This window comes from Argiope bruennichi, chromosome 3 (assembly GCF_947563725.1).
Source record: "Argiope bruennichi chromosome 3, qqArgBrue1.1, whole genome shotgun sequence".
In the NCBI taxonomy this organism is placed as follows: Eukaryota; Metazoa; Arthropoda; class Arachnida; order Araneae; family Araneidae; genus Argiope; species Argiope bruennichi.
In genome coordinates, this window is record NC_079153.1 from 32,382,841 (window position 1) to 32,395,886 (window position 13,046).

The window sequence follows — 13,046 nt, forward strand, 5'->3', positions numbered from 1 at the left end:
AAGATAAGATTAGAGGTATTTTTTGGAAATATGAACAACTCTTCATTAATAACGATGTTGACTCTACCTAAAACAATTCTAGAATATTACAAATTATTAATATCGGTGAATTCACGATTTATCAGGTTCCTCTCATTTTTTTCTCAAGAAAGTGAAGCGATGTTTGTTTTCTGGAAAATAAAAAATAGGAAGAGATTTTTTCTTTCGGTGAAAAAAATTGAGCGTAGTAATGCATAGCAGCAGACAAATATAAACCTATACTTCATTATAATTACTTGTACAGATAAGAGAAAATAGATAAATAATTTTATCTATTGTTCGTTATCTGTCCCTTATCTGTATAGAGTGGAGAAAGGGTAATATAGGTTCGACATTTATCAAGCATTTTAATTTAAATATAATTTGCAAAATTCATATTAATTTGAAGACCATTATGGTCAGAATTATTAAAAATGAATTTGATATGAATAGTTTTTTTTATTTTATTTTCTGTTTCTGTTTATCAGAAATTAGCTTTTATTAATGAAATTGAAGATTTTAAGTTCCAGAGAAGTCAATTTCACTGCTACAAAATAAAGTTTATATTTTGAATAATTCATAAATTTTTTTGATTACCACTTGATTTTGAATAGTTAAAATATCATTTTTTATTATGTCTATTAATAATAACGATTAGAGCATGCGCGTTAGTATGAACTAGCAAATTTGGTATATATATGCCCTAGAAACCAAATTTCAATTAACATCTTGTTGACAATTTATTTGTGTTTCGGAGCAAAAGAGAAGCTGGCAGCGGTGGGATTCGAACCCACGCCTCCGAGGAGACTGGTGCCTTAAACCAGCGCCTTAGACCGCTCGGCCACGCTACCACGTTCTAATTCCTTCAACATCTGGATTTATCACTTCATTTCATTGCTGGTTGCCTTAGGAGGGGAGATAAATCTAGTTCAGAAAACAAGCATTCAGTCAAGGTAACTAATACGAGAACGGAAAACGGGTGTTACGAATTTTTACGTTGTTCAATGAAAGAGATAATAGCAATATTTAGCGGATATAATTTTAAAAATTTCTTTATGCCACAATAAATTAATATTTTTAAGTTCCAGGTGTATTGGATCGGGAGAAAGATTGTCAAATGGATTGATTCCTGACAGGCAAAGGAAGTATAGATGTCCCGAGTGTCAGTAGCCGATAAAATAGTGTTTTTGGATTTATTTTTGGAGCCAAGATTCTAAGAAGACTCTTGAATGAGTCAAAAATACAATATTTATTTTCATCACGCTAGTGATTTCTAATGGTCAAAAGAGCAATGGAACTATATAAAATAATTCGAAGATTTTTTCGAATTTTATATATATATATATATATATATATATATATATATATATATATTGAACTTTTAAGCGCACACTAACAGGTTTGAAAATTTATATAACGAGTTTTAAGTACTTAGTTTAGCAGTTCTTTAAAAAAATACAAAACACAAAAATAATTCGTGTTATATTTGGTGGATATAATATAGTTAAAAGGAATGAATTTAGAATGATATAGAGATTATGCCTCAAGTGTCGTTTATATTTTCTAACAAGACTAGACTATACTGATATTATCTACATTGAAATTTTTAAAAAATTCCATTTAGTACTATTCTCGTTACACTTCAAAATAAGATGCAAATAGGCAATATAGCGGTTTTGACTCAAATTAGTGTCGAATCCAAAGTATTTTCTTAAACAGTTGAGAGCTTCGCTACAAAACGTTCTAGCTATCTATTGTGTAAATTTATTCATAAACATTTTGTCTTCTGTTTTACTGGAATTAAAAATGTTGACGAAATTAATTACGAACAATCATCATTTCATATATAGAGAAATTCATTTATGAATGCTTGTTTGTATGGTCTTTTATACAAATCCATATTCTTTTTACTCGATCTGAATTAGTTTAGTTTAGGTTAGTTATATTAACGTCCCGTTGTGAAACAACACTAGGGCTATTTTGGGATGGACCTCGTAATTTTGAACCGCAGTCAAATGACGAAAACGACACCTGAGCTGGCTCCCCCCTCTCCACACCGCACAACACCAGGGGGAGGACGTTTGGTTTGACGCATTTAACGTGTAACAGACCCCCTTACACGACGGTTATTCTTTTAATTCGGGTCACGAACCTAAAATCCTATGATTCACAAGCCGAGATCTTACCACCAGGCCACCGTGGCCCTACTCATCTGGATATACGTGCTCTACATGACAAAAGAAAAGCTACAGTTAATTTTTCAAAGCCAAAAAATAAATTAAAATATCAGTTAGTTAAAAGTTTATTTAATTTTTGATATTTTTTTTCATCTATATTTTCTGAAAATATTATTCTACAGAAATGAATTTTACCCTATTTTATAACTAAAACAATTACTTTTTTTAATGATAACCAATTTCTTTTTCACATAATTTTTTTCTCAAGTCTAAATAAATTTTTTAACAATCCATTTTATGCACGTTCTGTAACAATGCTTTTATTATTATGATGAAAATTTAAACTTTTTTCATTATTCCATCAAGTCATTTCATTGCATATTTCAGTCAATACTAAAAATCTAGATAAAAGATAGCTTCGCTTGGTTATGAGCTCTAAAATATGGCTTTAACTGCTGCTTTTATTTCGTGGTTCTAAAGTTTTTCAAATTTAAACGTGAAGTAATTTGTAGTAGATTGACATCAAAAATTCATATTTTTCAGATTTATTAAATAGCAAAGTCAAATTTTGTAATAAATGCATTACCTATTAATAGTTAAACAGCTAATATTATCGGTCAACAGGAAGGATAGAATCTTGAGAAAGAATGACGAGAACAATATAAAAAAGTATTCTGTCCATTGATTGGTTTATAAGGTATTATTTTTATTTGAAAAAATTAATAAATGTCATTGTTTTGTTAAAAATCTAAAAAAACGTACTGAAAAATGCAAAGGAATGTCCATCATGCAAAGAAAAAAAAAACCACCAAATAGTTTAACACCGGAAAAAGATAAAAAAAATTAACAATTCTTAAGGAAATAGCACATTTATTTAAACTACCAGAATGGTTAAGAAGCCTGAATAGCTTTCAGCTTTCCTTTTATGGACCAATATTGGCGAACCGTTTTATTTCACAACATTTTTAATGCAAAATTTCTAAATTTCTAATTTATCTAAGTTGATACAGTTTTCACTACATCAACAAGAACTCTTCTATATAGCTGAGTTAGCTATTTAACACTTAACACGCCGCGATGGAATTATATTCTACACCATAATACTTACGTAACTAAACGAGGAAACAATTTAATTCGATTATTTCATCATTATCATAATCGAAATTCAGCAGAAGTGAAATTCACTTAATTCATTCACGTGCCTACCGTTTGCTATTTCACACGATTCCATCTTTTTACATAATTACGCGAAAAAAAGAGCACGGTTATAACTGAATAAAAATGAGTCAAAAATTTGGTCACTGCCATCAAGAAAAAGAAAGAAAAGAACCCAAATAATGGACGCGCTGACAGACAAGCGTGCAGCGCATGCCCGTCTGTCGTGAATGACGTCATCACTCATCAATTTATTATCCATGTCGAGCGTTTATGGGGTTTAATTGGTGCGTCTTTCGAAGTTGGGCCGAGTCCCACACCCGACAAGTTGATCCCATGATGCAATAAACCACTGTCTCTAGTCCTAGCGCCTTCTCTCGCGCTCTTTCGCTTCCCATGATCCGAACGTCCATGCTTCTCGATGTGGACAAAGCTGGTGAGACTGAGATGCCACGATTGGCGAGGAAATAGCTCTCATTGGCGATATTATAGTTTTGTTTATTAACTTTTTTCGTGAAGAGATTAACATATAAATATTACTCAATTTCAAATGAACAGAAACATACAGATTCGAATATTCTAAAATCAAATCCAAATATCTCAAAAGCTGAATTCAAAGTGAAAAGTCCTTTTTTTTTTTTGTAAAAACTTTTTTTCGAAAAAAATATTTAGATACGAATCACATACTGATTAAATATGACTCTTTTCCAATCTTATCTACATATTATCTAGTCATTTTAATAAAAAAAAATCACGAATACACTTAGGTTAACACGTTATTCAAAACAATCTGCTGTATCACAATATTCATTTCACAGTTTATATGTCATTACTTATATTTTTGAATTTCCTTTCAATTTTACCATGGCGAAATGGGTTCAACATGGCGTTTTATGACATTGTCACCATGATAGCAAATAGAAAAAGATTATAATATTTAGTTATAAAAAGGTTTTTGTGTGTCTGTGTAGTGTAAAATTGCGTTTTTTCAGAAAAGACGCAGATATAGATAAGATTTATAAGTAAAAAAATAAAGAAAAAAACCGGTAGTCGAATAATCAAGCGCCTTAGAACGCTTAACATACTTAAATTCTTTCTTAAATCACTTAACTTAAATTCTTTCTTACGAATTCATATGAAGCTAGTCTTTTTATATAATAATCCTGTCAAGGGAAGTGATATTACAATTGGGAAAGTGCGGAGTTTAATCACATGATATTTTATGCAAATAGAATCAGTTTTCTGACTTGCATTAACCTACCTGAGCGGTAGCCGTATTTCAATCTTTGCTGAAGCAAAAGAGGGAGATGCCAGCGGTGGGATTCGAACCCACGCCTCCGAAGAGACTGGTGAATTAAACTAACATGAAGCTAGTAATTTTATATAATAATCCTGTCAAGGGAAGTGATATTAGAATTGGGAAAGTGCGGAGTTTAATCGCATGATATTTTATGCAAATAGAATGAGTTTTCTGACTTGCATTAACCTATCTGCACGGTAGCCGTATTTCAATCTTTGCTGAAGCAAAAGCAGGAGATGGCAGCGGTGGGATTCGAACCCACGCCTCCGAAGAGACTGGTGCCTTAAACCAGCGCCTTAGACCGCTCGGCCACGCTACCGCAATCTTCCGACATCAGCCTCAAAAAATAAAATTGAACTTAATTTCTTTCTGAAGAATTGATATGAAGCTAGTATTTTCATATAATAATCCTGTCAAGTGAAGTGATATTACAATTGGGAAAGTGCGGAGTTTAATCACATGATATTTTATGCAAATAGAATCAGTTTTCTGACTTGCATTAACGTACCGGAGCGGTAGCCGTATTTCAATCTTTGCTGAAGCAAAAGAGGGAGAAGGCAGCGGTGGGATTCGAACCCACGCCTCCGAAGAGACTGGTGCCTAAAACCATCGCCTTAGACCGCTCGGCCACGCTACCGCAGTCTTCCGATATCAGCCTCCAAAAATAAAATTGAACTTAATTTCTTTCTGAAGAATTGATATGAAGCTAGTATTTTCATATAATAATCCTGTCAAGGGAAGTGATATTACAATTGGGAAAGTGCGGAGTTTAATCACATGATATTTTATGCAAATAGAATCAGTTTTCTCACTTGCATTAACGTACCGGAGCGGTAGCCGTATTTCAATCTTTGCTGAAGCAAAAGAGGGAGATGGCAGCGGTGGGATTCGAACCCACGCCTCCGAAGAGACTGGTGCCTTAAACCAGCGCCTTAGACCGCTCGGCCACGCTACCGCAATCTTCCGACATCAGCCTCAAAAAATAAAATTGAACTTAATTTCTTTCTGAAGAATTGATATGAAGCTAGTATTTTCATATAATAATCCTGTCAAGGGAAGTGATATTACAATTGGGAAAGTGCGGAGTTTAATCACATGATATTTTATGCAAATAGAATCAGTTTTCTCACTTGCATTAACGTACCGGAGCGGTAGCCGTATTTCAATCTTTGCTGAAGCAAAAGAGGGAGAAGGCAGCGGTGGGATTCGAACCCACGCCTCCGAAGAGACTAGTGCCTTAAACCAGCGCCTTAGACCGCTCGGCCACGCTACCACAGTCTTCTGATATCAGCCTCCAAAAATAAAATTGAACTTAAATGCTTTCTTAGGAATTGATATGAAGCTTATATTTTTTAAAAATAATCCTGTCAGGGGAAGTGATATTACAATTGGGAAAGTGCGGAGTTTAATCACATGATATTTTATGCAAATAGAATCAGTTTTCTCACTTGCATTAACGTACCGGAGCGGTAGCCGTATTTCAATCTTTGCTGAAGCAAAAGAGGGAGAAGGCAGCGGTGGGATTCGAACCCACGCCTCCGAAGAGACTGGTGCCTTAAACCAGCGCCTTAGACCGCTCGGCCACACTACCACAGTCTTCCGATATCAGCCTCCAAAAATAAAATTGAACTTAAATGCTTTCTTAGGAATTGATATGAAGCTTATATTTTTAAAAAATAATCCTGTCAGGGGAAGTGATATTACAATTGGGAAAGTGCGGAGTTTAATCACATGATATTTTATGCAAATAGAATCAGTTTTCTCACTTGCATTAACGTACCGGAGCGGTAGCCGTATTTGAATCTTTGCTGAAGCAAAAGAGGGAGATGGCAGCGGTGGGATTCGAACCCACGCCTCCGAAGAGACTGGTGCCTTAAACCAGCGCCTTAGACCGCTCGGCCACACTACCGCAGTCTTCCGATATCAGCCTCCAAAAATAAAATTGAACTTAAATGCTTTCTTAGGAATTGATATGAAGCTAGTATTTTTTAAAAATAATCCTGTCAGGGGAAGTGATATTACAATTGGGAAAGTGCGGAGTTTAATCACATGATATTTTATGCAAATAGAATCAGTTTTCTGACTTGCATTAACGTACCGGAGCGGTAGCCGTATTTCAATCTTTGCTGAAGCAAAAGAGGGAGAAGGCAGCGGTGGGATTCGAACCCACGCCTCCGAAGAGACTGGTGCCTTAAACCACCGCCTTAGACCGCTCGGCCACGCTACCACAGTCTTGCGATATCAGCCTCCAAAATTAAAATTGAACTTAAATGCTTTCTTAGGAATTGATATGAAGCTAGTATTTTTTAAAAATAATCCTGTCAGGGGAAGTGATATTAATATTGGGAAAGTCCGAAATTTAATCACATGATATTTTATGCAAATAGAATCAGTTTTCTGACTTGCATTAACGTACCGGAGCGGTAGCCGTATTTCAATCTTTGCTGAAGCAAAAGAGGGAGATTACAGCGGTGGGATTCAAACCCACGCCTCCGGGGAGACTGGTGCCTCAAATCAGCGCCTTAGACCGCTCGGCCACGCTACTGCAGTCTTTCGACATCAGCCTCCAAAAATAAAATTGAACTTAAATGCTTTCTTAGGAATTGATATGAAGCTAGTATTTTTAAAAAATAATCCTGTTAGGGGAAGTGATATTACAATTGGGAAAGTTCGGAGTTTAATGACATGATATTTTATGCAAATAGAATCAGTTTTCTGACTTGCATTAAACTATCTGCGCGGTAGCCGTATTTCAATCTTTGCTGAAGCAAAAGAAGGAGATGGCAGCGGTGGGATTCGAACGCACGCCTCCGAAGAGACTGGTGCCTAAAACCAGCGCCTTAGACCGCTCGGCTACGCTTCCGCAGTCTTCCGATATCAGCCTCCAAAAATAAAATTGAACTTAATTTCTTTCTGAAGAATTGATATGAAGCTAGTATTTTCATATAATAATCCTGTCAAGGGAAGTGATATTACAATTGGGAAAGTGCGGAGTTTAATCACATGATATTTTATGCAAATAGAATCAGTTTTCTGACTTGCATTAACGTACCGGAGCGGTAGCCGTATTTCAATCTTTGCTGAAGCAAGAGAGTTAGATGGCAGCGGTGGGATTCGAACCCACGCCTCCGAAGAGACTGGTGCCTTAAACCAGCTCCTTAGACCGCTCGGCCACGCTATCACAGTCTTGCGATATCAGCCTCCAAAAATAAAATTGAACTTAAATGCTTTCTTAGGAATTGATATGAAGCTAGTATTTTTTAAAAATAATCCTGTCAGGGGAAGTGATATTAATATTGGGAAAGTGCGAAATTTAATCACATGATATTTTATGCAAATAGAATCAGTTTTCTGACTTGCATTAACCTACCGGAGCGGTAGCCGTATTTCAATCTTTGCTGAAGCAAAAGAGGGAGATTACAGCGGTGGGATTCAACCCCACGCCTCCGGGGAGACTGGTGCCTCAAATCAGCGCCTTAGACCGCTCGGCCACGCTACCGCAGTCTTTCGACATCAGCCTCCAAAAATAAAATTGAACTTAAATGCTTTCTTAGGAATTGATATGAAGCTAGTATTTTCATATAATAATCCTGTCAAGGGAAGTGATATTACAATTGGGAAAGTGCGGAGTTTAATCACATGATATTTTATGCAAATAGAATCAGTTTTCTGACTTGCATTAACGTACCGGAGCGGTAGCCGTATTTCAATCTTTGCTGAAGCAAAAGAGGGAGATTACAGCGGTGGGATTCAAACCCACGCCTCCGGGGAGACTGGTGCCTCAAATCAGCGCCTTAGACCGCTCGGCCACGCTACTGCAGTCTTTCGACATCAGCCTCCAAAAATAAAATTGAACTTAAATGCTTTCTTAGGAATTGATATGAAGCTAGTATTTTTAAAAAATAATCCTGTTAGGGGAAGTGATATTACAATTGGGAAAGTTCGGAGTTTAATGACATGATATTTTATGCAAATAGAATCAGTTTTCTGACTTGCATTAAACTATCTGCGCGGTAGCCGTATTTCAATCTTTGCTGAAGCAAAAGAAGGAGATGGCAGCGGTGGGATTCGAACGCACGCCTCCGAAGAGACTGGTGCCTAAAACCAGCGCCTTAGACCGCTCGGCTACGCTTCCGCAGTCTTCCGATATCAGCCTCCAAAAATAAAATTGAACTTAATTTCTTTCTGAAGAATTGATATGAAGCTAGTATTTTCATATAATAATCCTGTCAAGGGAAGTGATATTACAATTGGGAAAGTGCGGAGTTTAATCACATGATATTTTATGCAAATAGAATCAGTTTTCTGACTTGCATTAACGTACCGGAGCGGTAGCCGTATTTCAATCTTTGCTGAAGCAAGAGAGTTAGATGGCAGCGGTGGGATTCGAACCCACGCCTCCGAAGAGACTGGTGCCTTAAACCAGCTCCTTAGACCGCTCGGCCACGCTATCACAGTCTTGCGATATCAGCCTCCAAAAATAAAATTGAACTTAAATGCTTTCTTAGGAATTGATATGAAGCTAGTATTTTTTAAAAATAATCCTGTCAGGGGAAGTGATATTAATATTGGGAAAGTGCGAAATTTAATCACATGATATTTTATGCAAATAGAATCAGTTTTCTGACTTGCATTAACCTACCGGAGCGGTAGCCGTATTTCAATCTTTGCTGAAGCAAAAGAGGGAGATTACAGCGGTGGGATTCAACCCCACGCCTCCGGGGAGACTGGTGCCTCAAATCAGCGCCTTAGACCGCTCGGCCACGCTACCGCAGTCTTTCGACATCAGCCTCCAAAAATAAAATTGAACTTAAATGCTTTCTTAGGAATTGATATGAAGCTAGTATTTTCATATAATAATCCTGTCAAGGGAAGTGATATTACAATTGGGAAAGTGCGGAGTTTAATCACATGATATTTTATGCAAATAGAATCAGTTTTCTGACTTGCATTAACGTACCGGAGCGGTAGCCGTATTTCAATCTTTGCTGAAGCAAAAGAGTTAGATGGCAGCGGTGGGATTCGAACCCACGCCTCCGAAGAGACTGGTGCCTTAAACCAGCTCCATAGACCGCTCGGCCACGCTATCACAGTCTTGCGATATCAGCCTCCAAAAACAAAATTGAAATGAAATGCTTTCTTAGGAATTGATATGAAGCTGGTATTTTTTAAAAATAATCCTGTTAGGGGAAGTGATATTACAATTGGGAAAGTTCGGAGTTTAATGACATGATATTTTATGCAAATAGAATCAGTTTTCTGACTTGCATTAACGTACCGGAGCGGTAGCCGTATTTCAATCTTTGCTGAAGCAAGAGAGTTAGATGGCAGCGGTGGGATTCGAACCCACGCCTCCGAAGAGACTGGTGCCTTAAACCAGCTCCTTAGACCGCTCGGCCACGCTATCACAGTCTTGCGATATCAGCCTCCAAAAATAAAATTGAACTTAAATGCTTTCTTAGGAATTGATATGAAGCTAGTATTTTTTAAAAATAATCCTGTCAGGGGAAGTGATATTAATATTGGGAAAGTGCGAAATTTAATCACATGATATTTTATGCAAATAGAATCAGTTTTCTGACTTGCATTAACCTACCGGAGCGGTAGCCGTATTTCAATCTTTGCTGAAGCAAAAGAGGGAGATTACAGCGGTGGGATTCAACCCCACGCCTCCGGGGAGACTGGTGCCTCAAATCAGCGCCTTAGACCGCTCGGCCACGCTACCGCAGTCTTTCGACATCAGCCTCCAAAAATAAAATTGAACTTAAATGCTTTCTTAGGAATTGATATGAAGCTAGTATTTTTAAAAAATAATCCTGTTAGGGGAAGTGATATTACAATTGGGAAAGTTCGGAGTTTAATGACATGATATTTTTTGCAAATAGAATCAGTTTTCTGACTTGCATTAAAATATCTGCGCGGTAGCCGTATTTCAATCTTTGCTCAAGCAAAAGAAGGAGATGGCAGCGGTGGGATTCGAACGCACGCCTCCGAAGAGACTGGTGCCTAAAACCAGCGCCTTAGACCGCTCGGCCACGCTTCCGCAGTCTTCCGATATCAGCCTCCAAAAATAAAATTGAACTTAATTTCTTTCTGAAGAATTGATATGAAGCTAGTATTTTCATATAATAATCCTGTCAAGGGAAGTCATATTACAATTGGGAAAGTGCGGAGTTTAATCACATGATATTTTATGCAAATAGAATCAGTTTTCTGACTTGCATTAACCTACCGGAGCGGTAGCCGTATTTCAATCTTTGCTGAAGCAAAAGAGGGAGATGGCAGCGGTGGGATTCAAACCCACGCCTCCGAAGAGACTGGTGCCTTAAACCAGCGCCTTAGACCGATCGGCCACGATACCGCACTGTTCCGACATCAGCCTCCAAAAATAAAATTTAACTTAAATGCTTTCTTAGGAATTGATATGAAGCTAGTATTTTTAAAAAATAATCCTGTTAGGGGAAGTGATATTACAATTGGGAAAGTGCGGAGTTTAATCACATGATATTTTATGCAAATAGAATCAGTTTTCTGACTTGCATTAAACTATCTGCGCAGTAGCCGTATTTCAATCTTTGCTGAAGCAAAAGAAGGAGATGGCAGCGGTGGGATTCGAACCCACGCCTCCGAAGAGACTGGTGCCTAAAACCAACGCCTTAGACCGCTCGGCCACGCTACCACAGTCTTGCGATATCAGCCTCCAAAAATAAAATTGAACTTAAATGCTTTCTTAGCAATTGATATGAAGCTTATATTTTTTAAAAATAATCCTGTCAGGGGAAGTGATATTACAATTGGGAAAGTGCGGAGTTTAATCACATGATATTTTATGCAAATAGAATCAGTTTTCTGACTTGCATTAACGTACCGGAGCGGTAGCCGTATTTCAATCTTTGCTGAAGCAAAAGAGGGAGATGGCAGCGGTGGGATTCGAACCCACGCCTCCGAAGAGACTGGTGCCTTAAACCAGCTCCATAGACCGCTCGGCCACGCTATCACAGTCTCGCGATATCAGCCTCCAAAAACAAAATTGAAATGAAATGCTTTCTTAGGAATTGATATGAAGCTGGTATTTTTTAAAAACAATCCTGTCAGGGGAAGTGATATTACAATTGGGAAAGTGCGGAGTTTAATGACATGATATTTTATGCAAATAGAATCAGTTTTCTGACTTGCATTAAACTATCTGCGCGGTAGCCATATTTCAATCTTTGCTGAAGCAAAAGAAGGAAATGGCAGCGGTGGGATTCGAACCCACGCCTCCGAAGAGACTGGTGCCTAAAACCAGCGCCTTAGACCGCTCGGCCACGCTTCCGCAGTGTTCCGATATCAGCCTCCAAAAATAAAATTGAACTTAATTTCTTTCTGAAGAATTGATAAGAAGCTAGTATTTTCATATAATAATCCTGTCAAGGGAAGGGATATTACAATTGGGAAAGTGCGGAGTTTTATCACATGATATTTTATGCAAATAGAATCAGTTTTCTGACTTGCATTAACGTACCGGAGCGGTAGCCGTATTTCAATCTTTGCTGAAGCAAAAGAGTTAGATGGCAGCGGTGGGATTCGAACCCACGCCTCCGAAGAGACTGGTGCCTTAAACCAGCTCCTTAGACCGCTCGGCCACGCTATCACAGTCTTGCGATATCAGCCTCCAAAAACAAAATTGAAATTAAATGCTTTCTTAGGAATTGATATGAAGCTGGTATTTTTTAAAAATAATCCTGTCAGGGGAAGTGATATTACAATTGGGAAAGTGCGGAGTTTAATCACATGATATTTTATGCAAATGGAATCAGTTTTCTGACTTGCATTAACCTACCGGAGCGGTAGCCGTATTTCAATCTTTGCTGAAGCAAAAGAGGGAGATGGCAGCGGTGGGATTCAAACCCACGCCTCCGAAGAGACTGGTGCCTTCAACGAGTGCCTTAGACCGCTCGGCCACGCTACCGCAGTCTTCCGACATCAGCCTCCAAAAATAAAATTGAACTTAAATGCTTTCTTAGGAATTGATATGAAGCTAGTATTTTTAAAAAATAATCCTGTTAGGGGAAGTGATATTACAATTGGGAAAGTTCGGAGTTTAATGACATGATATTTTATGCAAATAGAATCAGTTTTCTGACTTGCATTAAACTATCTGCGCGGTAGCCGTATTTCAATCTTTGCTGAAGCAAAAGAAGGAGATGGCAGCGGTGGGATTCGAACGCACGCCTCCGAAGAGACTGGTGCCTAAAACCAGCGCCTTAGACCGCTCGGCCACGCTTCCGCAGTCTTCCGATATCAGCCTCCAAAAATAAAATTGAACTTAATTTCTTTCTGAAGAATTGATATGAAGCTAGTATTTTCATATAATAATCCTGTCAAGGGAAGTCATATTACAATTGGGAAAGTGC

General features: G+C 37.7%; 10 non-coding genes across 10 annotated transcripts; all 10 read right to left on the minus strand.

Moving 5' to 3' along the window:
- Positions 1 to 787: 787 nt before the first annotated feature.
- On the minus strand, positions 788 to 869 carry Trnal-aag (transfer RNA leucine (anticodon AAG)). The gene has a single exon. It is a non-coding gene; the product is annotated as a tRNA-Leu (tRNA).
- A 4,018-nt stretch (positions 870 to 4,887) lies between these two features.
- Trnal-aag (transfer RNA leucine (anticodon AAG)) lies at positions 4,888 to 4,969 on the minus strand. The gene has a single exon. It is a non-coding gene; the product is annotated as a tRNA-Leu (tRNA).
- A 236-nt stretch (positions 4,970 to 5,205) lies between these two features.
- Positions 5,206 to 5,287, minus strand: Trnal-uag (transfer RNA leucine (anticodon UAG)). The gene has a single exon. It is a non-coding gene; the product is annotated as a tRNA-Leu (tRNA).
- A 236-nt stretch (positions 5,288 to 5,523) lies between these two features.
- Positions 5,524 to 5,605, minus strand: Trnal-aag (transfer RNA leucine (anticodon AAG)). Its single transcript has one exon. It is a non-coding gene; the product is annotated as a tRNA-Leu (tRNA).
- A 236-nt stretch (positions 5,606 to 5,841) lies between these two features.
- Positions 5,842 to 5,923, minus strand: Trnal-aag (transfer RNA leucine (anticodon AAG)). Its single transcript has one exon. It is a non-coding gene; the product is annotated as a tRNA-Leu (tRNA).
- A 236-nt stretch (positions 5,924 to 6,159) lies between these two features.
- Trnal-aag (transfer RNA leucine (anticodon AAG)) lies at positions 6,160 to 6,241 on the minus strand. The gene has a single exon. It is a non-coding gene; the product is annotated as a tRNA-Leu (tRNA).
- A 236-nt stretch (positions 6,242 to 6,477) lies between these two features.
- Trnal-aag (transfer RNA leucine (anticodon AAG)) lies at positions 6,478 to 6,559 on the minus strand. The gene has a single exon. It is a non-coding gene; the product is annotated as a tRNA-Leu (tRNA).
- A 236-nt stretch (positions 6,560 to 6,795) lies between these two features.
- On the minus strand, positions 6,796 to 6,877 carry Trnal-aag (transfer RNA leucine (anticodon AAG)). Its single transcript has one exon. It is a non-coding gene; the product is annotated as a tRNA-Leu (tRNA).
- Positions 6,878 to 11,247: 4,370 nt separating this feature from the next.
- On the minus strand, positions 11,248 to 11,329 carry Trnal-uag (transfer RNA leucine (anticodon UAG)). Its single transcript has one exon. It is a non-coding gene; the product is annotated as a tRNA-Leu (tRNA).
- Positions 11,330 to 11,883: 554 nt separating this feature from the next.
- On the minus strand, positions 11,884 to 11,965 carry Trnal-uag (transfer RNA leucine (anticodon UAG)). Its single transcript has one exon. It is a non-coding gene; the product is annotated as a tRNA-Leu (tRNA).
- Positions 11,966 to 13,046: the final 1,081 nt, after the last annotated feature.